The 24640-nt window shown below is 41.7% G+C and overlaps 1 protein-coding gene and 1 pseudogene across 11 annotated transcripts in view; both read left to right on the top strand.

Moving 5' to 3' along the window:
• The window catches only part of NR3C1 (nuclear receptor subfamily 3 group C member 1), an 807313-nt gene that overhangs the window by 627364 nt on the left and 155309 nt on the right, over positions 1-24640 (top strand). The gene's annotated exons all lie outside the window — the stretch shown is intronic.
• Positions 3846-4597, top strand: LOC307184464 (chromobox protein homolog 3-like; annotated as a pseudogene). Its single transcript has one exon. The product of its transcript is annotated as a chromobox protein homolog 3-like (transcript).

Below are 24640 nucleotides of genomic sequence, written 5' to 3'. Positions count from 1 at the left end.
AAAAAGTCTTTCTAGTTAAATATGAGTCCAAATCTCAACTTTACCCTTTATAGAAATGACCTGGGCAAGTTATTCAGTTTCTCTAAGCCTCAGTTTTCTCATTTAAAAACTGAATTTTTTTAAATTGGGATATAGTTGATTTATAATGGTGTGTTAGTTTCTGCTATACAACAAAGTGAATCAGCTATAGATATCCCCTCCCTCTTGGACCTCCCTCCCATCCCACCCATAGGAACTTCTTCAGAGGGCTGTTGTGAGGAATGAATAAATGCATTGATGAGCATAAGCATGGATAGTGTAATACCTGGCACACAGCAAGCATCTGACATACAGCTTTTGCTATATTTGGTTAAAATCCCAAAGCTTGGGTGGATAGACCTAGAGTCTGTCATACAGAGTGAAGTAAGTCAGAAAGAGAAAGACAAATACCGTATGCTAACACATATATATGGAATTTAAGAAAAAAAAATGTCACGAAGAACCTAGGGGTAAGACAGGAATAAAGACACAGACCTACTAGAGAATGGACTTGAGGATAGCGGGAGGGGGAAGGGTAAGCTGTGACAAATTGAGAGAGAGGCATGGACATATATACACTACCGAATGTATAATGGATAGCTAGTGGGAAGCAGCCGCATAGCACAGGGAGATCAGCTCTGTGCTTTGTGACCACCTAGAGGGGTGGGATAGGGAGGGTGGGAGGGAGGGAGACGCAAGAGGGAGGAGATATGGGGATATGTGTATATATAGAGCTGATTCACTTTGTTATAAAGGAGAAACTAGAACACCATTGTAAAGCAACTATACTCCAATAAAGATGTAAAAAAAAAAAAAATCCCAAAGCTTGGCAACTGCCTGGATTAGAGAGGCAGGGAGAAAAGGAGCAGAAGGCAGCCTCACAGATGAGGGTGAGGTTTCAAGCCCAGGTTACTAGACATTCCTAGTCCTCTCCAGTATCCACCTTCTCTCTCCCTCCCAAACATGAGAGACCCTGCATTTCCCAGCCTCCTATCAGTTAGGTGGGGGCCATGACTGGCACTAAGGTGAAACTAGTAAGTTGCCTAAAGTAAAAAATATAAGGAACCACTGGCTTTTGGGGTCACACCAGTGCCAGTCCTGTGTTTGCATGACCCAGAGAGCCCATGCCTCCTTAGGTGTCACACTAAGGGCTTCACTCCTCTCAGCCTCGTCCCACCCCTGAGTAAAGCCATGTGACGAGGGCTGGCCAGTGAGCTGCACCTGGAAGTGACCCTCAAGAGTCAGTACTGGACAATCCTCCATGCCCTCTGCCTCTGCCTCTGCAACTGAGGAGGCTGCCGGTTCTAGATGGTGGAGCTCAGTGGCTCCATGTCAGAGTCCCTTGCCAGCCTACATGGACATGTAGCATGATGGAGAGAGGAAATTGTGTTGAGCCACTGAGGTGTGAAGAAGCTTTTTTTTTTTTTTTTTTTTTTGCTGCTGTAGCGGCTGCAACAAACCTAGCCTGTTTTTATTCTCATTATTAGCATTATCCCAATCAAAATAAATCACTTCATTTTTGTCACTCTTCTGAGAATCGAGCCCAGGCAGAGTGAAGTTGAAATGTTAGCCTTGGCCCTTTCTAGTTGTATTTTCTCTGAACTTCAGTTACCTTGGTCGATAAAATTGCACTAATAAGCCATGACTTGCAGGGTTCCTGGGTGAGGTTGAAGTGCGGGGTTGCATTCTAGCTGGCTGTAAGTGGGAATGTCCTTCTTGAGAAGCTTCTCGTGGCAAGGGAATGTCTCTGTGTCCCCAAGACCTAGCACAGTGTCTTGGCATGTTACAAACGTTTAATAGATATTTGTTGATTAAGTTAAAAAAGACCGCTTTACAAGTTATAACAAATTTTCTACAGAGTAAAAGCTATGAGCCATCAGTCAACCAAGAAAATGGCCCAGATTTTCTCCTGGGTCTCCCTGTGAATCTCTTATTCTTTCAGTGCCTGCATCAGCTGAGTTGTCAAGGTTACCTGCATCATCTTTGAAATATTATTAGATGTTGACCCATATTGTGTCAAAATTATACATAGACCTGAATGTGTGTTTGCCTCCCCTACTGTTCTGACTACTCTCACTCTCTTTTCTCATCTGTTTCCCTCATTCTACTGTACTTAAATTGATGAAAGAGTTTAAAGCCTGGCTCTTTACCAGAATGAGATATTCTGTATTATACTGACTCAGTGAGATTTCAAGGGACTTAGATTCAAACCTTGAATAAGTTGCAAAGTTCTTTTCTTAGCATTTAGGTGACATTCCATCTGTTCCTTCTAAATTAAGTAGATACGACCTGGAGTTCCCCTCATAGTTCTGATCAGTTCTCTTACATTCTTAAGCTTTCATCATTACCACCATCATCCCCACCCCCGTCATCTTAAGCTTTCATCATTATCACCATCATCCCCACCCCCCGTCATCTTAAGCTTTCATCATTATCACCATCATCCCCACCCCCGTCATCTTAAGCTTTCATCATTATCACCATCATCCCCACCCCCGTCATCTTAAGCTTTCATCATTATCACCATCATTGTGTCAGCAGTGTATTTATCTGGTCCTCTGTTACTCTGTTTACTCTAAGTGCTCCACATGCCTGGTATCACTTAGAATAGTGAAACACATGCCAGTATTAGTCCTATTCTACAGATGAGCAAGTTAAGGTTCAAGAGAATAAGAAACTTAGATATCAGATATAGGTAACTAAATACCAGAGCAAAGATTAAACTCAGGTTCGGTTTGACTCCAAATCCTGTGACCTTACCTTGCCGTTGTACTGACTAAGCAAGAGAAACATGAAGGGGATCTCAAAGGTGACCCAATTCCTTCCTGTTTCATTAAGTTTTAAAACATATATTTGAAAAATGGCAGTGATACCTAATATTCTGAGTATTTCAGTAGGGATGGGAAATGGGGAAGAATAATTGGCAGTCCAGTCTGAAGAATTGGGCTTAAGTAAAACATTACTTAGAAAAATATACCCCATTTCTTTATAACTTACATTTTTAAGAGAACAGGAAGGGGAGACAATTTGGCAAAATTGTTGATTGAGAGACAATTTTTTTTTTTTTTTTTTTTTTTGCAGTACGCGGGCCTCTCACTGTTGTGGCCTCTCCCGTTGCGGAGCATAGGCTCCAGACGCGCAGGCTCAGCGGCTATGGCTCACGGGCCTAGCTGCTCCACGGCATGTGAGATCTTCCCAGACCGGGGCACGAACCTGTGTCCCCTGCATCGGCAGGCAGACTCTCAACCACTGCGCCACCAGGGAAGCCCCCTGAGAGACAATACTTTTTAAAAGTCACATTTAAATGTGTGCATGGCTAGGGACTTCCCTGGTAGCGCAGTGGTTAAGAATCCGCCTGCCAATGCAGGGGACATGGGTTCGAGCCCTGGTCCGGGAAGATCCCACATGCCGCGGAGCAACTAAGCCCGTGAGCCACAACTACTGAGCCCGTGAGCCACAACTACTGAAGTCCGTGTGCCACAACTACTGAAGCCCACACACCTAGAGCCCGTTCTCCGCAACAAGAGAAGCCACCGCAGTGAGAAGCGTGCACACCACAACGAAGAGTAGTCCCCACTCGCCGCAACTAAAGAAAGCCTGTGCACAGCAACGAAGACCCAACGCAACCAAAAATATAAATAAATAAATGTATATTAAAAAAAGTGTGCATGGCAAGATTAAAAAAGTTAAGGAAAAATAGCTCCCCAGCCCCCTCCCCCTCAGATGTGGCTGGAGCTTGAGGCGTGTAGGGCTGGAGACGCGGCAGACCCGGGACCCAGAGCGGCTCGGAGGCGGTGAATAATAGCTCTTCAAGTCTGCAATAAAAAATGGCCTCCAATAAAACTATATTGCAAAAAATGGGAAAGAAACAGAATGGAGAGACTAAAAAAGTCGAAGAGGCAGAACCTGAAGAATTTGTGGTAGAAAAAGTACTGGACCATCATGTAGTGAATGGGAAGGTGGAGTATTTCCTGAAGTGGAAGGGATTTACAGATGCAGACAATACCTGGGAACCCGAAGAAAATTTAGATTGTCCAGAGCTAATTGAAGCATTTCTTAATTCTCAAAAAGCTGGTCAAGAAAAAGATGGAACAGAAAGAAAATCTTTATCTGATATCACTGATATCATCAGTGAATCTGATGATAGCAAATCAAAGAAAAAAAGAGATGCTGCTGACAAAACAAGAGGTTTAGCCAGAGGTCTCGACCCAGAGCGATAACTGGTGCCACAGACAGCAGTGGAGAATTCACGTTTCTCACAAAATGGAAAGATTCAGATGAGGCGAACTTGGTGCTGGCAAAAGAGGCAAATATGAAGTGTCCTCAGATTGTAATTGCTTCTTATGAAGAGAGACTAACTTAGCATTCTTGTCCAGAAGATGAAGCTCAATAATTGTTTGCATTGCTTTATATATATATATATATTTTTTGATTTATTAGTGTGAAGAAATAACTACATTCTAATGAAAATCAAGTTTGATATGTTCGTTTTGAAGTAGTATTGGGGAAGTTGTGGGGTTTTTGGGGGGTTTTGTTTTTGTTTTTTTTGCATCTGTAGCACTGGTTACTTTGAACAAATAAAAGCTTTCTGTAGTTGCTTCCTTTAGCAAAAAAGAACATTTGATACCACGGTATATTATTTCCTCTGCATTAGAGAACAGCTTTTCTAAATGTTGGGGAGAATCTCCATAGTCATTACTTAATCAGAATTTCGAATTTGCATTTAACTCATATATGCCTAAGGACCATTCTGGGTTTTTTGTAGGTGTATACATAAAATACGTATGTAAATGGTTTGGGGTTTTTTTTGCTTATTGTTTAAATACATTTACCAAAACAAAACCAGCCTTTCACAACCATGGATAAGCCCATGTTTCTGGGATTCTGTCATTTTGAGCAATATAAGAAATCACTTCAACTTAAATTGAAAATTTAAGTCTTAACCTTTCAAATTAAATAATTTTGTAATTAATTAGACAAATTAATGTAAACAATTTAAATTGGATATTTTTTTAAAGCAGCCCTATCAGAATCTGCATCCATATCTACCATCATATAAAGGCAGTTTTATATGTAAAACCCCTGAAAGGAAAATTTTATCTCTGTCGACCCAAATGAAAAAACTAGAAAACTTCTGGTATGTTTTAATTAGCCAAGCAAGACTTAGTTAAATGGATATTTAAAGCTTCCTTTTGGCAAACGATTCTTTTATAAGAAGTTGAAATCCCCGTGCTGTGTTTACTGAAAGACTGTGATACATGGAATGTCTCAGCCTTGTTCATGGAAACCTAATCAGATGGTTAGAGATGTTGGCAATTTAGGATCTGCAGGAATAAACGAGGGAACAAACTTTTCTAATCTAAACTTGACCTTCATGTTTTTTCAAACTTTACCCCAACCCATTCCTTACATGTAGGCTCAATCGTCTCAGTATTTTGGGTTACTGGTGCAGCAGAAGCCAGGAAAAACAATAACTTTGTAGTAATCAGAATATTATTCAACTACATATTGTTTACTGTATTTTAAATACTGGTGAACAGTGGTCAGTAAATAGTTTTATGTTCCTTTAAAAAAAAGTTGATAAAATGTATACTAATATTATTCTTCAGGCTAATTTAAAGCATTACACTTTGTTAAAAATAATAAAATTTTCTTTCGAAAAAATGACCTTTCAAACTGAATTTCTTTAACTCTTGAGGTTGAGCGTCCTATGTCTGTTGGCCATTTTTATTTCCTTCTGTGTGAATTATCCATAAAATTTGCCATTTTCTATTGAAACGTGTGTATATATAAATAATTTGCAAGAACATTTTATATATTATGGAAATTAGACCTTTTGACTGTCATTATACTGTATTTCCCAAGTTTGTCATTTATACTTTCTTTGTTTATGGCATTTTCTGTAAAAATTTATTTTTTCACTGTTATGTTTAAAAAGGTAGCTTTGATACTTCCTATAACAGAGAAAGAATTTGGATGTTAAGCCTAGTTTCACAAATCTATTTCGTGCCAATAACAAGAAGGCAGGGAACCACTGTATAATTTGTGAGGCAATTTGCAGAAGACTTCCTGTTAGTCTCTGGCTTCATTAAACGATAGCCGTGTGCTGATCTGGCTACTTTCCATGCAAGGCCTGAGCCACCCTATCAGCACTCACATCAGTTTGCAATGCCTGGTTGATCAGAATAGGTGTTAGCACCAGCCCATAAAACTACCGCTAATTTATGGATTTGTTGAAATGTTGAGTGATTTGCTGCTGAGAGAAAGAATTTAAGAAAGAGAAGGATGAAAGAAAGCTGGAAAGGAGGGAGAGGGAAAATAAACAAAGAGAAAAGGAAAGGACAGAATAAAAGCAAAGGAAAGAAATAGGAAAAAAGACAAAGAAAGAAGTAGAAAAGAAAGTTATTGAAAGAAAATGGAAAGGTAAAAAAGGGAGAAAGAATAGAAGGAAAGGGGCTTCCCTGGTGGCGCAGTGGTTGGGGGTCCGCCTGCCGATGCAGGGGGTGCGGGTTCGTGCCCCGGTCCGGGAAGATCCCACATGCCGCGGGGCAGCTGGGCCCGTGAGCCGTGGCCGCTGGGCCTGCGCATCCGGAGCCCGTGCTCCGCGGCGGGAGAGGCCGCGGCGGTGAGGGGCCCACGTACCGCAAACAAAAACAAAAACAAAAAAGAATAGAAGGAAAGAAAGAAGAGAATCAAAATATAAGTAAAGATGGAGGATAGATGGATGGATGGGTAAATGGATGGATAGATGGGAGGGAAAAGAAGGAAGTGGGGGAGGCAGGGAGGAAAGAGAAATCAAAATATAAAACTTCAGGCTAAATTCATTTCAATTATACAAAGAATCATAAATCCTAGGGATGAAAGGGAATACAAAGTTCCTTTAAATCTAAAGCTCTCCTTTTGCAGGAAGAAAAGCTGAAGCCCAGTAAGGATGAGTAAATTCCCTCAAGCTCACACAGCATGTTCATAACCGCATGAGAGTCAGATTCCAGCCCAGTCTCCTGACTTGCAGTCTAATATACCTTCTCTCACATTTTGTTTCACTGGAAACTTGCTATTTGTTTGAGTTGACTTCCAACAACTTCCAACATAAATAATATTATAGCCCAAAGTGGGCCTTTTGCTAGACCAGAAAATCTTACCCCATGTGATTTTATTAAATTGTAACACATTGTCATAACAGAATTTAACCTATGATGTGTAAACACCAAAAAAACAAATGAGCTAGCAGTTCCTTCCTACTTTAAAAAAAAAAAAATTAAAAGGGAAAGCTGTTTGCAACCTGTAATAGAAAAATGTATTTCAAAGGAAATAACTTGGGAAAAGGCCAAAGTCTTCATTACTATTTGGTAGAATTTTGATTTTGTGCCATAGGTACCTGAGAAACATTGTGCTTTTGTCTATTGCTGTTTAGGAACAGATAGTTAAAGAGAAAGAGAAGCGGGAGGTGGATGTAATTGCAGTTGGCTTTTCATTTCAGTGAGTGTGATTTAAGTTCGAGATATGACTTTCCTAAGAAGGGGAGTGGATGGTGAATGGTTGAACATCAAAAAGAAAAATTATGAACGACTGGAAAACCATAGTATTTCTCCAAATGCCCTTAAACACAGAAAAGATCCCCTTTCACTTGATGTAAATGTGCCCCTCATTCTTGTTGTCAGGAGGCAGGACTGAGTGAGACCTCAGATTTCTTTCACTCCTATGATTCTCTATGATCCTCTAACAGTATAAAAAAAAAAAATCCCTTTGCCCTAAATAACCAGTTATTTTTTCTGTAAGCCCATTTTTATTATTTTTTGAATTTTATTTTTTTAATACAGCAGGTTCTTATTAGTTATCTGTTCTATACATATTAGTGTATATATGTCAATCCCAATCTCCCAATTCATTCCACCACAACCCCGCCTCCTCCTGCCCCCTGCTTTCTCCCCTTGGTGTCCATACATTTGTTCTCTACATCCGTGTCTATTTCTGCCTTGCAAACCGGTTCCTCTGTACCATTTTTCTAGATTCCACATATATGCGTTAATATATGATATTTGTTTTTCTCTTTCTGACTTACTTCACTCTGTATGACGGTGTCTAGGTCCATCCATGTCTCTACAAATGACCCAGTTATTGCTCTAACTTTCTATTTTACTTTGGCAATGGGGAACTTGCTTCATTCTATTAATTTATTTTGGATGACACTGTGCTATATTATCTTAGCTGTTTAGAATTGGTGCCAATGCTGTCAGAGTATTTAGTTTCATCCATTCATTCAACAAATATGTATTGAGCTAAGTACCCACTGGGTACTGTTTTAGGTGTTGGGCATACAGCATAAACATCACAGATTAAAAACTCTGCCCTCACAGAATCGGCACTCGGGTGGGAGGGTGGGCAGAGATAGACCATAAATAAAGTGGTATGATCGCATATGGTGTGTTAGGAAGTAATAAGTGCTACTGTGAAAATGAAACAAGGGGCTAGAAAGGGCAGGGGTAGTAAAGGAGCCTTAATTTTCAGTAAGATGATATGGAACCAAGGCAGATGGACTCTCTGATGAGAAAACACTTGAGCAAAGACCTGAAAGAGAGAAGGAGTGAGACACAGGTATATGGTCCCTTGGTTCTAGTATCCCCGGTGGACACCAAAATCCATGGATGCCCAAGTCCCTTATGTAAAGCGATCGAATTGCCATTGGCAGTTGGTTGAATCCACAGATGTGGAACCTGCGGGTACTGAGGGCTGACTTTATCTGAGGCATCTTTCAGGAAAAGGGAACAAACCTGAGGAGAGACCTTTGGGCTGAGTGGCGGAGGCACTGTGAGTGAGGGGAAGAGCTCAGAGAGGTTGGTGCCCAGAGCTTGTAGGGCTGAGTAGCCATTGGAAGGACTTTGACTCTAACTGTGAGTGAGGTGAAAAGACAAGACACTGGGGATGCTTGAGCAGAGGGCCGTGACCCACATTTTCACACTATCACAGTGGCTGCTGGGTCGAGAACAGCAAGAAGGGCAAGGGCAGGGGCAGACCCACCAAAAGGGACAATGCCATTCTAGGCAGGAGGTGACGATTTGTGTCATGATAGTACTGGGGAAGGAGGTATGTGGCAGATTCTGATATACTGAGGCTAGAAATAAGAGAATTTGTTAACGGACTGCATGTGAGGTATGAAAGAAAGGGAGGAGTCAGGATGATTTCAATACGGTCTCATTACCTTCATTCCATTATATAATCACATAAATCTTCAAAATCCACTGCAACCCTCTTCTTCTCTACCTCCAGCCACCCCAGGTCCAGTTATATTTACAGCCAATATGTTAATACAAGTTGTCTGCCATTAGGCTTTACAGAATTTATTCTGATTTTCCCTTCATATGAGCTTACAGAGTCCAGACTGAGTTTGACTGTCATTGTAACTAGATTTTTGTTATACATGTTTCTTCTTCCTTTCCTATAGTTTCTAGAATTTTATTTATGTTTTCATGGCCTGATTGTATATGAGCTTCTGTTGTTATTTTTAAACTGGGGAAGCATACTTGGGAGGGAGGGAGAGATGAAGGAAAGGAGAAGGGAATGGATGGATGGATGGATGGATGGATGAATGGATGGGGAAAGAGATAAAGGGATGGTACAGCCACTGTGGAGAAAAGTATGGAGGTTCCTTAAAAAACTAGAACTAGAACTACCATATGACCATAATTCGAAAAGATACATGCACCCCCATGTTCATTGCAGCACTGTTTACAATAGCCAGGACAATGAAGCAAACTAAATGTCCACCAACAAAGGAATAGATCAAGAAGATGTGGTACATATATACAATGGAATATTACTCAGCCATAAAAAAGAATGAAATAATGCCATTTACAGCAACATGGATGGATCTAGAGATTATCATACTAAGTGAAGTAAGCCAGACAGAGAAAGACAAATGTCATATGATATTGCTTATACGTGGAATCTAAAAAAAAAAAAAAAAAAGATACAAATAAACTTATATACAAAACAGAAATAGACCCACAGACATAGAAAACAAACTTATGATTATGGGGAACGGGGGGAGGGATAAATTAGGAGTTTGGGATTAATATATACACACTACTATATACAAAATAGATAACAAACAAGGACGTATTGTATAGCACAGGGAATTCTACTCAATATTTTGTAATAACCTATAAGTGAAAAGAATCTGAAAAAGAATATATATATAACTGAATCACTTTGCTGTACACCTGAAACTAAAACAACATTGTAACTCAACTATACTTCATTTTTAAAAAAAGAGAGCTAAAGGGAAAAAGCTAGGCAAAGGTTGGGGTGGGGGGGTTGTTGAGAGAGAGAGGGAGAGAGAGAGGGAGAGAGAGAGGGAGAGAGAGAGGGAGAGAGAGAATATGAAATGGCCAAATAATAAATAGATAAGTTGAGTTGGAAAGTAAAGATGTAAATGCAAGGAGACAGAGAGAGTAAAAGAATGTGATGGCTCAGGATAGATTCATCACCCCTCTCGGAACAATTAAAAAAAATAAGTGTAGCCGGTGTAGCAGCAGTATGTCCCCAAGCTGATGACTAATAGAACTTAAGGTAATAGTTCACATTAATTTATTTTGAGGCAAAGGATAAAAAAAGAGAGAACAAAATTTAAAAGACTAAGAGGAAAACCTAAGTTCAGTATATGCTAATTCAGAAAAATGTTTTTATAACTTCAAGAAGGAGGACAGCATTCTAAATTTATTGTTCTAAAAAGATAGCAAGATAGGATAAATAGTAGCACCAGGATGATGACTTGGATGTGTTAAATTTATCACCTTGAGACCAGAGTTATTTATATATTCATGCTCCATATCCTTGTATGATAGCTTTTAAGAATATATATAATAGAAAAGCAGAAAAGAAACAAGTGAAGGAAACAGAGTGAAGAGGAAATATTGATAAGAAAATAAAGTGAAGGATAAAATTAATACACAACCACTCACCTCCCTCAGAAAAAGAAAGAAAAACAAATGCAAACATGAAGTTCTGCAGAGTCATTAGAGATAGTCTATAAGTTTGGTTTTGAGCTCCTTACCAACCAAAGCAAAGAAGAAAATATGATAATGTATAAAAACCTACAGTTTCTATAAGGTTAAAATAAACAAGCACTATTGTGGAAGCTAAGACTAAAATGTAAAGAAGCTGTGTTCTGTGGGGCCACATAATAAGGATAAAGACCTTGACGATATTCTTTCAACAAATACAATAACACGTTTCTTAGAACCAGTTTCTTCTTAGGCTCTTAATGAATTTTTCATCTTTTCCCCTTCTTGAGCAAAACATCACCTCTTAATTCTGGTCACTTTTATTTCATATTCATTGTTTTAGAACAATTACAAATGTACCATAAAATGATCGTTGCCACCATGGTAACCATTTGACCTGGCTGTTACTTTGTATATGCCAGTTAACGGGATAAAAGGGCAACAGTTTCTAGGTGTAATTTCTGCAGATATTTTATGTAAAACAATGACATTTTTGCAACTTCTGCCATTTGACCTGTGTCGAGCAAGCTTTCTGGAAACAAATCCACTTGACAGATTCCACTATGATTAGGACTGAATGAAAACCTTCTGATTGGGACTGAAGCCATGATTGTTGGTTGCACTGTGGGTGTTCTTAGGCCGGGACAGTTCTCTGGGCGTCACCATCATTAGTATCAATATGGCCACATAATCGGTCCCTCACTTTCGCAACCGTTACAAATGTGCTTGAAATGGAGCTCATTTACAATCTAAATGCATGTACGGGATGGCAGTCAGGGCACTGTGCTAATTTAGGTATTGTGTTTTTAGGGGCAACAAAAGATATGCTAATATTTTCTTCATCTTCAAATTGACTATAAATTGTGCACCCTTGTATACCTCCTCCTCAGGCAAATGAGGAAGTCCCAGTTGTTAAAATGAATGTATAAAAATCAAAATGGAAGTTTTTATCCTGGCACCTCTGCTGGATGACAGAGAATTATCAACAATGGCAATATTGCCCTGGAACACAGGATTTCACTTCTTTCCACTGGGTAGTCAGAGCGTGTGTGGGGATTTGCTCTCAGCCCCTCCAAAAGTCCCCTCTTCCTCTTGTCTTAACCCCTCTCCCCCTCATTCTTGTGCCTGTGCAGACATCTGAGTCGCCCACTGATCACTTTCACTTCTGCTGGGGAAACTACAGCACGCTTCTTTAGAACGTGGAGAAAAGGTAAAAACTTAGATCTTCTGATACCAAATCACTGGGCTTTGGAAGGTCAGTCATCTGTCAAGACCAACAAAACCATAAAATGCCCACGTGTCTCAGAGGAGCACTGGGGCGTAAATGGGGAAGGAATAAAAAAGAGTCAGAAAGGGAAGAGAAGAAGAAAGAAAGGCAAAGAGGTGAAGATAGAAACAGTGTGGTGTGAATATCCACGCACTCATCTATAAACGCTTGTTGAGCATGGGGAAGTGCCTGGCACCAGACGTCACATGTTAGTTTCCACTAGGGTCTGACTCTGGGAATATCTGCTGAATCAGTAGCTCTGAGCTGAACAAGGAAATTCACCCAAATTAAGAGAATCATGGTATTAACCAGGGTCACTCCAAAAAAAAAAGTTACAGCCGAGAGGAAGAATCCTCTGATCTGAATTTTTCTCATCTTGTGAAATTCCCTGCTCCACGTTCAAAGCAAACAACACATCCATGGTCACCATTTGTCCATCAAGGCCTGTGCAGTTGGCTTCCTCTGGAAAAAGGAATCTGCGTCACTACTAAGCTAGATTTCGTTCTTCTGCTATTTCTGAGTGTTAGCCCAGAAAGGGGCCAGCTTCTGTGAGCAGGGCTGCAGAAGCAGGTGCAATTTATGTCCCACAGATACTAACTTTGATAAGCACTTAATGGAGGCCTACTTTGTGTAAGAATGGAGAGAAACAAAGTACAGCTCCTACCCTCTTGGGGCTTTTAACTGTAACTTCATGGGGAGAATTTTCTTGTGTGTGGCTCCTTCCCTCAAAGAACAAAGAAGGCGTGTCAGAGGCTGCTTCAGTCAAGTGTCAGGGAAGGGAGGTAGGTGGTATTTTCATTCCCATTCTACAGGTGGGTAAAGTGAGTTCTAACAAAGTCATGTTACTTGCTAAAGGCCACCCAGAGGTCAGAGCTTCAGAAGAAAAAAAAAAATTGATCACAGGGCTGATGTCGTGTAGCTGGGTAGTTTAAAATGAAAAGGAAGAAAACATTCTTATCTAAAAAGAAATGTGTCGCTCTGAGTTTCTCGGTTTCATTTACTCAGCAAGTAGGTGCCACGCACTATTCTAGCAATGAGGATATAACGAAACTCATATGGTGCTAGATAAGAGAGCCAGACAAGGCATTTTTTAACATATATATGGTGCATCAGGTGGAAAGTGCTATGAAGAAAAGGAAAACATAGAGGGTAAAGCATGCTGGGTGGGGGCTGTTTTAGATGGAGTGGGTGGGAGGCTTCTCTGAGGAGATGACGTTTGAACAGATGTCTGAATAAAGGGAAGGAGCTCGTTATGTGGTTATCTGGGGGACTCAGGGCAGGGGAACAGCAATTAGAAAGGAAGGTGCTTGGCAAATTTGAGCAACAGCATGACCGGAGCACACAGAACCTGGGGTGGTGGGGAGACGCGGCCAGCAAGGCCGCCAGGGGCCAGGGGGTCACCTCTGGCTTTGACACTGAGTGAGACAGGGAGCAATAAAGGGTTTTAAGCCAAGGACTTGCCATGACCTGACAGTTTGAACAAGATCCCTCTGGCTGGTGTGTGCACAGACTGGAGCGAGGTGAGAGGAAGCAGGGAGGCAGTCAGGAAGCCGTTGCTGAAAATTATCCTGTAAATGAGAGACGGTGAATCCTCGGGTGGAGGTGGAACAGAGGGCCTGGTGAAGGTGGTCGTTTCCACGCAGGTTCTCAAGCGTGAAGTCTGCAGGATTGGCTGAAGGGTGGGGATGGGGTATGAGAGAAAGAGGCTTGCAGATCAGAAAACTTAGCTGTGCTATCAATCTCTTACAACCTCATATTCCAGGATACCCATCGGGCCAAGGAATACCCACCCTTCTCCTGGACACCCGGCCTTTCAGCCTAACGAGATGACTCTCTGTTTAGTCCTGGTTCCACCCATTGCTAGGTGAGAGCTTAGGGCCCGTGAGGGGCCCTCTCAGGTCCTCAGTATGTTGGCTGAGAATTAGGGGTGGTCATTTCCTCTCTACTCACTTCAAAAGGAGGTGTTGAACAAAACTCTAGAATTTAGGCATCTCAGGCTTAGGGATTATGATGATTAGTTAACGTCATAAGCACCTTCAGAGTTAACTTTATGAGTCAGCTGAGTTGACTTTGGGGTATTATTAATAGATTCCAGGAAGCTCCCCTGCCCAAAAGTCTCGCTCTAATGGCCTCTCATGATGAAAGGGTTTCACAGTTAGTCTGATTCTTCCCTGTTCAGGCATCGTGGACCCCAGACATACTCCTTTAAAACAGAAACTCTGACTCAAGCTACTGTCGGTCATTTGCCATTTTAGGTGAATTTTCATATCAGGTTGCCTTTCTGCCATTATAGCTGACTTAAGTTTGAATGGGAGGAAGGAAAGAATGAATATGGGGCAGAGGATGCGACAGCTGGGGAGTTGCTGAGTATGTTGTGGACAGATTGAGAAGATCCCTTGCAGGGAGAACCTCCAAAAATACATTCTGTCTATTGTGAAATATTATCCAGATTTGCCTCACGTCATAGTGTCTCTCTCATCTAATAATAATGCAGTCCTAGAAGGGCACCTCCTTGAAATAATTGCAACAAGTAGCTACGGAAACCAAACTGTTTCAGAAAAATGTTGAATTCATGGAGAACAGCATGCCTTAATAGCCCCTTTGGCTTGCTTTGTTTAAACAAACTCCCCCCAAGCATCTCACGCTTCGCTAGTTATGAGTGTCCCTACATTACCTCAGCCTTTTACAAAGTTCTTTTCCCCTAAATATTTCTGGAAATGCTCAGGGATACTGACATGTGATCAGAAATAATTTGGCTGACTGTCCCCACCATGGCGGGAATCCATGGACTGAGACTCTGACGCTTCCCCAAAGATGCTCCTCGGGGCTAGAAGTCTGTCCCCATCCCCGTGGCTGTTACAGTGACCATCACCTGCAATCCTGGTGAATTTGGAATACCTGCCAGTTCCCTAAACTGGAAGCTCTTATCACGTCCCTGCTCAGCAAAGCAAGAGGAGGACGCTCGGGGTGACATTCAGCCAGAAGTCCCACGGCACGTTTGCTCAACCTCAGAGGTCACAGTGGCTCGTGGTAGGGCTTCCCCACAGGAGGTGTGAGAGCCAAGCAGGGCACTGTCAGCCCCCACCCTGACAGTTCTCCCCGAGCACTGCGTCTCCAAGGTTGAAACTCTGCTGCTGTCACCCTTGCAGCTGCTCTCATCTCCTCGGGGAGAGTCGTCTCTGTGCCCAAGCCAGGATAACTGGAATTCAAAGTCAGAGGATGTCGTTGCTGTAGTACACTCAGCTAGGGGACCCGCTGCAAAGTTGCTTGAGCGCCAATGTATTTCTACCGTTATAGGGTTATCATTCTCCCAAGTCACACCCACTGTGCCTTTCTCCAAGGTTGCAAACATGCCCCAGGCTGCCCGAATCTGGAGAAGTTCTGGGATCAGTTGAGAGACTCCCTGTAATTCCCACTCTCCGCTACTGTCAGCCTTTACTCCTGGAATTGCAGTGCCAGTTTCCTTCTTCCCTGGAGGCTCCTGTTCCTCTACAATATGTCCTCCACCTGGGAGCACCTCGTTTTGCAGATGTTGGTTTGCAGTGCATTGGTGGGCAGGATTCCAGTCTTTTCTCGGGAGGTTCCAAAGCCCTTCTATTGAAAATCAGTAGAGACAAATGAATACATTGGGAAAGGGAGTGGACTAGTTCCCTCCTAGAAGCTCCGGAGCCACAGTCTACGCCAGGTCCTGGACTCTGTCGTCCTAAACCACGTCTGAACCTTTTCCCTCTTCTCCCCTGAAAGGACAACCAACCGTCCATCCCATGAAGCCACAAAGACTAAAACCTCCTCTCTTCTCCCCCCATCTGTGTTCAAGGAACATTGTAGATGATTGAATTCAGGACTTGTTTAGCTGATACTAATGGTTAACTGTGAGTTCCTAAGTGGAAGTCAGAATTATCTGCAAGTTCAGAATGGGAATGTGTTTTTAGTGTTTGCATGTAAATGCTCAACACTCCCAAACAGGGTGGGACCTGGTTGAGGAGATAGGCTGTGAAATATAGGCTACCAACATCTTTCCTTAAAATAACATGCATTGTGAAACTTTTCTCCTCATAAAAGTAATATATCTTTATTGGAGGAAGTAGAAAATTACAGAAAAACATGCTGAAGGAAATAATAATCAACTGTCATCCACTTCTGAGAGATAACCATGGTTAATATTTTAATGCATTTCCTTTGAAATTATTTAGCATAAATTAATATATTTTAGAAAACATAATCTAATATAAAGGCATGAAATACATTAAGATTTTTTTTTAATTCATTTGTTTTATTTATTTTTATTTTTGGCTGCATTGGGTCTTCGTTGCTGCACTCGGGCTTTCTCTAGTTGTGGTGAGCAGGGGCTACTCTTCCTTGAGGTTCACAGGCTTCTCATTGCGGTGGCTTCTCTTGTTGCGGAGCACGGGCTCTAGGAGCGTGGGCTTCAGTAGTTGTGGCACATGGGCTCAGTAGTTGTGGCATGCGGGTTCTAGGGCGCGCGGGCTTCAGTAGTTGTGGCTCGCAGGCTCTAGAGCGCAGGCTCAGTAGTTGTGGCGCACAGACTTAGTTGCTCTGCGGTATGTGGGATCTTCCTGGACCAGGGCTCGAACTTGTGTCCCCTGCATTGGCAGGCAGATTCTTTTTTTTTTTTGGCGGTACGCGGGTCTCTCACTATTGTGGCCTCTCCCGTTGCGGAGCAGAGGCTCCGGACATGCAGGCTCAGCGGCCATGGCTCAGGGGCCCAGCCGCTCCACGGCATGTGGGATCTTCCCAGACCGGGGCACGAACTCATGTCCCCTGCATCGGCAGGCGGACTCTTAACCACTGCGCCACCAGGGAAGCCCTGCAGGCAGATTCTTAACCACTGCACCACCAGGGAAGCCCCAGTAAAGATATATTTTTAAAAGACAGTACTATATGTGTTTTATACACACAATTTATACATACCGATATATATGTATATATAAATATGGATTACTAGTAAGTATAATACAATAAGTATACCTATACTTATTATTTTATTGTAAGCATTTTCCCAGGTAATTAGGAAATCATGGGGGTTTTTTAGAGAGGTTTGTTTATTAAATAACAATAGACCACAATGTTTCAGGTATCGCATATTCTTTGTGTTAAATAGATACAGAGTTAACCAAAACCTGCATGTTCACATGCAAAAATCCTCTTTGACCCTTTGTTAGTTCTCATTACCTGTCCTAGCTTGAGAAGAAAAAATGTCATTTTCCTTTAAGGGGAAATCGTGATTTATGATGGCAGCATTCCATCTTATGGATGCAACATAATTTATTTAACCATTCTCCCACTGGTTGAGATTAGGGAGCTTTCTAGTTTTTTATTAGCACACAGTGCCTCTCTTATTCTTAGTGAGGTAGGACATATACTTAGGAGCAGAACTTCTTTCTCAAGGGATAGATATTTGGCATTTGTGGGTATAATGTCATGCGAACAGCCGGTTGTAATGTGGTACCAGGTTCTAGGTGGGTGACTGGGCTGGAGAACAGGCAGCAGCACATGGTTCAACTTCAGCTTTTGTTTCTGGTGGGAGGAATCCAGATACCCAGTTCCTAACATTCTTCTATCTTAAAGTGGATACATTACCTTGTCAAATCACTTAACTTACCTGCCTCAGTTTCCTTATCTAGAAAATAAGGATAACCTCATCGGTTTTGTAAACGGTAAACTCCTACACAAGGTGAAGCATTCGTTTAACCATATAATGTGCTTATAGAGCTAAGTGAATTCATCAGTGCTCTGCCTCAGACGGCTGATTTTGATTTCTGGATCCATCGTTCATTACTTATTATTATGTAACTTAGGCAAGTTACTTAACTTCTCTTTTCCTCCATTTCCTCATCTATCAAATGGGTAATAAAAGCACCTCATAGGTGAGGATTAGGTAAGATCATGCTTTTAAAGCATGTAGCATGCATTCGTTACTATTATTGTCATTGTAACTTACTATTAAGCAGTGGGTTTAGACTCAGGGTGAAGCTGTTTGGAAGTCACTGGCTTCCCGTTGAATGTTCTTAAAGCACTGGTGGTATGAGTATGTCTATATCATGCAGTTACAAATGTTACCAGAATACCGAGGTAACTTTATTCAAAAGGCCCAAGCAAATTAGTAAAATCAGTGTTTTTCAAAATGTGCACCTGGAAGTTGTCATTTCTGCAGTGTGCCCCAGGGACCTGGTAGGGAATGGCGTGCTAAATTGAATGGTAAGGGCAATGGGAATTTCAAGACCCGCCCCCCACACACACCAAGAGCATAGCTTTGTTTTCATGGCAAAAATTGTTAGCTGATGAACAAAACCATTTCTCCTTGGACCCACAAGTGGACCCCGTGTCCCAGATCCCCTGCAGGTAGGCGTTACCATGTGACATCGTGGGCCTTGTAGTCTCGGTCTCAGCTGCCCACCTCTGCCACTGCTGCATGAAAGCAGCCCTAGGCAGTGTGCAGACAAATGCGTGTGCTATATCCCAGTGCAACCTTAGGAAACTTTGCTGTAGTTTGCCAGCCCCTGGACTGGAGCACAGCAAGCAAGGAAGAGTTGTACCACGTGGCTGGAAAGGCAGAAATTGCCCCATAGGAAAGACCTTGTGGACCCCAGCGTGAAGTTTTCCTTTTACCCGAAGAGCAGAAGGGAAGCCTTCATAGGGTTTTGGAAAGAGTATGATCTGGTATGAATAAGCCCTCAGTCGACCAGTATTTCAGTTTTCAATCACCATGTGAACCACTGGTCGCCCTTGATTACTTCCTCTGTAGTGCCTCCTCCTATGGAAACTCAGAGCAAGCTTCTGACTGAGATGGTATCAACAGCCAGACCCCAAGGCGCCTCATGTGGCAGCATTTATAACCTTGGTGAATTTGCCGCGGCTTTCGCGTTAATCCAAGGCAGTATCGGAACCCCGAATCTGTCGGCCCACATCTCTTTCTTCCTGTCAGACTTACACTAAGTTCAAATGATAAACGTGTTAAGTCAGAAGCCCAGCTTAGTGACTGTCAATGAAAACCGTAGTTGCCACCAGTGAGCTGTCCCCACCGACATACCTACATTGGAATAACATAACAATAATCCTGATGGTTGGCGTCTACTAACATGTGCTGAGTACGGTATGAAGCACTCAGCCTGATTACCTTGTGTCATCTTCACCACAAGCCTAGCAGGTAGGAACCGTGGTTAAGCCCCCTTTACAGAGAAAGCCAGAGGTTATGTAACTTGTAAGATGACAAAGCTAGTGGGCGGTAGAGCCAGGAACTGAACCACATGGTACAAACTAGAGTCGGGGCTCTTAACTGCTACAACATGGTGTCCCAAAGAAGGCAAATATGCTCAGAAGGTTGCTAGGGGACGTTAAATCCACGAGGGAAAGGAAGGCAGAAAATCCAGTTTTAAGGTGCAACCATTTCACAGAAGAGTGATATCGCCGGCCGGTCCTCACCTCACAAAGTCCTTTGGTTACAGCCTTGCACCCACTTCTACCCTGGCCATGGCCTTCCTGCTAAAACAGGAATTCCCAAATCCTGTTATCTCCCAGATGGGGCCTAAGAAAGCAGTTCTGAGTTTTGTTTTGCCAACGCTCTTTTCCCTCTGCATCTGGTCTTATCTGCCATTCTGCCCCTTTAGTGACTTTGCATCTATTTTAAGTGAACTTCATAGTCAAACTATGAGGGTAATTCCTTCCACCCCACCCCACCATCAGGGCAGTCCCCAAACATGATTAATCATCCTTACCTAATAATATGCAAAGTGCTTCAGAATCCTTATTTATATCCTCCTGTAAAAAAAAAAAAAAAAAAAAGAAGGAAAGAAAGCAGCCATATCTGAAGTGGGATGTTTCAGAAGAACACAGTTTGTCCCACTAAATAATGAAAATCCTTGTCTCTAACAGTGTGGACCAGGGCTCTTACTCAAGGGTTAGAAATGTTCACAGGGGAGAGCATCCAACTTTTGAACTCCTTCAAAGAAAGCAGCAATGGAGGAAAAGGTCTGCTTTGGTAAACAAAACGGGGTCCGTACGATTTATGAATTACATCCCCATGAACAAGTCAAATCCTCCACCTACTAACATGGATACACCACCCAGAGAACAAGCGAGGTACTTCACTGTGAAACATGTTGGGGGAGCCAGTAATCACGGGGCCCCATGGGCTAACCCCAGATACACAGCTGTTCAGTGCCCTCCAGAGCCTGCACATCTCTCAAAAGGACGAACTTGTGACTTTGGGACAGTGTTTGACCCACGAATTAGTGCAACATAAAGTTGTAATAAACTTTGTTTTTTCAAAGTGCTGCTTTAATGAGCAGATGAATTATCATGTGGGAGTTTAAAAATTAGTCAACAGACTCTTAACAATCAGGTCCTTTAAACTTGGCCCTCCCTTGCCCTCTAAACTACTCTTGATCATAATCTAAATGAACCTTAACTTCTCACCTAGAATGGAACACATGTATTCTTATAAAACAAATATTAATGGAATAACTCTTGTGCTTTATTCTTTTAGCTGATCTGTATCAATGTAGCAACATTCCAAAGAAAATAGAAAGCATATGTTTTTGGTTTTTAATAACATTTTTCTTTTTTGTTATTACCACGGACATAATTCACATAACGTAAACTTAACCACTTTTTAAAGTGCAATTCAGTGGTATTTAGTAGAGTCAACCATCCCCACTATCTAATGCCAGAGCATTTGTATCACCCCGACAATAAAACCTGCACCTGTTAGCAGTCTCTCCCAATTCCCTTCTTCTGAAACCCCCTGGCAACCACTAATCAACCTTCTGTCTCTGTGGACCTGCCTATTCTGGACATTTGACATAAATGGAATCATATAATATATGGCCTTTTGTGTCTGTCTTGTTTCACGTAGCATAATGTGTTAAAGGCTCATCAATGTTATAGTGTATATCAATTAGTACTTACTCCCTCTTATGGCTGAATAAAAGTCTGTTGAACGGATGCACCACATTTTGTTTATCCATCCATCAGTTGATGGACATTTAGGTTGTTTCCACTTTTTGGCTCTTATGAATAATGCTGTTATGAACTGCCATGTATAAGTTTTTGTGTGACTATATGTCTTTATTTCTCCTAGGTAGATACCTAGGAGTAGAATTGCTGGGTCATATGGCAGCTCTATGTTTAACTTTTTAAGGAACTGCCACAGTGGCTGCACCATTTTATAATCGCATCAGCAATGTGTGGGAGTTACAGTTTCTCCACGTCCTTACCAGCACTTATTATTTTCCTTTTTAATTTTTTAATTCTAAAATTTAAAAATTTTAATAAAATTTTTTAATTCCTTTTTAATTTTATTTTTTTAATTTAATTTTTTAAATTTTTAATTTAATTTAATTTTTTCTAATTAATAATTTAATTCCTTGTGGGTTTGAAGTGATACGTCATGTGTTTTTTATTTGCATTTCCCTAATGACTAATGATGCGGAGCATCTTTTCACGTGTTTATAGACCATTTGTGTGTCTTCTTTAGAGAACTGTCTATTCAAGTCGTTTGGCCATTTTTTAAAACATAAAGTTGTCTTTTTATTATTAAGTTGTAAAAGTTATTAATATATTCTGCATGTAGACTCTTATCAGGTACATGATTTTCAAATATGTCTTCCATTTTGTGGGTTGTCTTTTCATGTTTTTCGTTGTGTTCTTCAAAGCAGAAAAGTTTTTTATTTTGATGTGGTCCAGGTTATCAATTTTCTTCCTTGTTTGCTTGTGCTTTTGGTATCATATCCAAGAAACCATTGCTTAATCTGAGGTTATGGAGATTTACACCTGTGTTTTCTCTAAGTGTTTTATAGTTTTAGCTCTTAACATTTAATTCTTCGTTCCGTTTGGGGTTAATTTTTATATATGATATGAGGTAAGGATCCAACTTCATTCTTTTGCATATGGCTATCCAGTTGTCCCAGCACCATTTGTTGAAAAGATTATTCTTTCTTCATTGAATAGTCTTGACATTCTCAGCTAAAATCAGTTGTCCATGGACATAAAGGTTCCTGGACTCTCAGTTCTATTCCATTGATCTAAATGTCTATCCTTATGCCATTCCACACTATCTTGATTACTATGACCTTGTAGGAAGTTTTGAGGTCAGGAATTATGAGTCCTCCAACTTTACTCTCCTCTTAAAAGATTATTTTGCTCTTCTGGGTTAATAACTTTTTAAAACATCAAGTTAAAAATGAAGCTGCAACTCACTAAAGAAAGACAGTTTCAAGCAGGCACTGTGACCTGTGCTTGGTATATGCTACTTTTGAAATGTTTATTGCATAGACTGGATTGGTTTAATCTCTAATTCTGAATGCCAAAGTCACTTCTTCTTTTGAGCCTTTCCTCAACCCTTTCTCCTTTCTAAGAAACCAGTAACTTCTTCATTCATACACTGTACATACATCTATCAGCACCTGGAACATTTTATTATATTTATTTCTTTATGTGTCTATTTCCCCCCATTAGACTATAACCCCGTAGAGGACTAGAATCATGTCTAATTTGTCTCTGGATCCCCAAAGTCATGTCCTGAGTAGAGGGCCAATATGTGTTTGTTGGAAAGAGAGAAGACAATAATGAAAGAAGGGAGGATACTTGAGAAGGGAAGCAAAGTAAAAGAGAAAGAGAAAAGAAATAGCTAACACTTACTAAATGTTTATAATGTTCCAGGCATTGTTTTAAGAGGCGTTATCTCATGCATTCTCACAGCAACCCTATGAGAAAAGTACTCTTATACTCCCCATTTTACAGATGAGAACCTAAGTGACGGGGCTTCCCTGGTGGCACAGTGGTTAAGAATCTGCCTGCCAATGCAGGGGACACAGGATCGAGCCCTGGTCTGGGAAGATCCCACAGGCTGCGGAGCAACTAAGCCCGTGTGCCACAACTACTGAGCCTACGCTCTAGAGCCGTGAGCCACAACTACTGAGCCAGCACCCACAACTACTGAAGCCCATGCACCTAGAGCCCGTGCTCCGCAACAAGAGAAGCCACCGCAATGAGAAGCCTGTGCACCGCAACGAAGAGTGGCTGCCGCTCGCTGCAACTAGAGAAAGCCCGTGCAGCAATAGAGACTCAATGCAGCCAAAAATTAATTAATTAATTTTAAAACAGAACGTGAGTGACAGAGTTCAACAAAGTCACACAGCTAGCAAGTAGCCTAGGCAGTCTGGCTCCTTGGTCATGTTCTTCAATACTATGCCAGGCTGCCTGTCAAATAAAGACTAAAATAAAGATCCTTGGGCTCCCTTTAGAGACTGGTTCAGTAGGTTTGAGGTGGTGCCCAGATATCTGTACTTTAAACAAATTCCCAAATGATTTGGTGGAGCGCTCAGTTGGAAACCGATGCTGTAAGGAATGGCCAAATAAAACACAATGGAGGGTCAAAGCCAGGAGGATTTTGCTGTGATGTCACGCTTGGGAGGAAATGCCAGGAAAAGCAAGAGAAAACTGGGTACTAGTAAAGACGAGGGGGAAAGAAAAACACAAGCTACTGGTGGTCTAAACAAGAAGTAGAACTGACCAAGCAGTGAACACGTCAGCCACCCCCTACTTTGGCCCCCAGCTGGCCCTGGCTGTGACTGTATGGCATATCCTGCAATGACATGTACCTTCTACCAAGTCCTCATCATACCTAAAATAATAGGATTTCAGAGCATCCTATGAGCAAATAAATGAACCATAAGGGCAAATAAGAACGAAGAGTAAGAGAAAGAACTAACATTTACTTACTTCTTCTTATATGCCAGCCTATGTTCTAGATGCTTTATGTATAAGAACTTACTTAATTCTCATAACAATCCTATGGGGCAGGTACTGTTGTCTTCCCTCGTTTTACAGGTAAGGAATCTGAGGTACACAGAGGTTAAGAAGCTTGCCAAGGTCACATGGTAACAAATGGCAGAGCCAGATTCAAACCCAGGAAATTTTGCACAAGAGCTCACACTCTCAGGCTGCTTCTAGACGAAAGATAAAAAGGAATGAAGGATGAGGCCATTAATGGTGCGATTTAGAAAAGCTACTTGGCGGGACTGCCCTGGAGGCCCAGTGGTTAAGACTCTGCACTCTCAATTCCGGAGGCACAGGTTCCATCCCTGGCTGGGGAACTAAGATCCCATGTGGTGCACGGTGTGGCCAAAAAAAAAAAAAAAAAGTGACTTAGTTGCAAATTTTCATTTGAGAAAAGTGAACACACAAACCCTTCTGAGGCCCCCTGTTGCTGACCCACCTCTGGTAGGAATGTTAGAAAGACCATGGGAGCCCAAAGGGCACTTGGCTCCCTCCTCCCAGAGACTACAGGGGGCACCATGGGTGGCTGGTCATTTGGACTCCTGTGGCAGTG

This window comes from Stenella coeruleoalba (genome assembly GCF_951394435.1).
Source record: "Stenella coeruleoalba genome assembly, chromosome: 3".
Classification (NCBI taxonomy): domain Eukaryota; kingdom Metazoa; phylum Chordata; class Mammalia; order Artiodactyla; family Delphinidae; genus Stenella; species Stenella coeruleoalba.
This window is presented reverse-complemented; position numbering and strand designations above follow the sequence as displayed.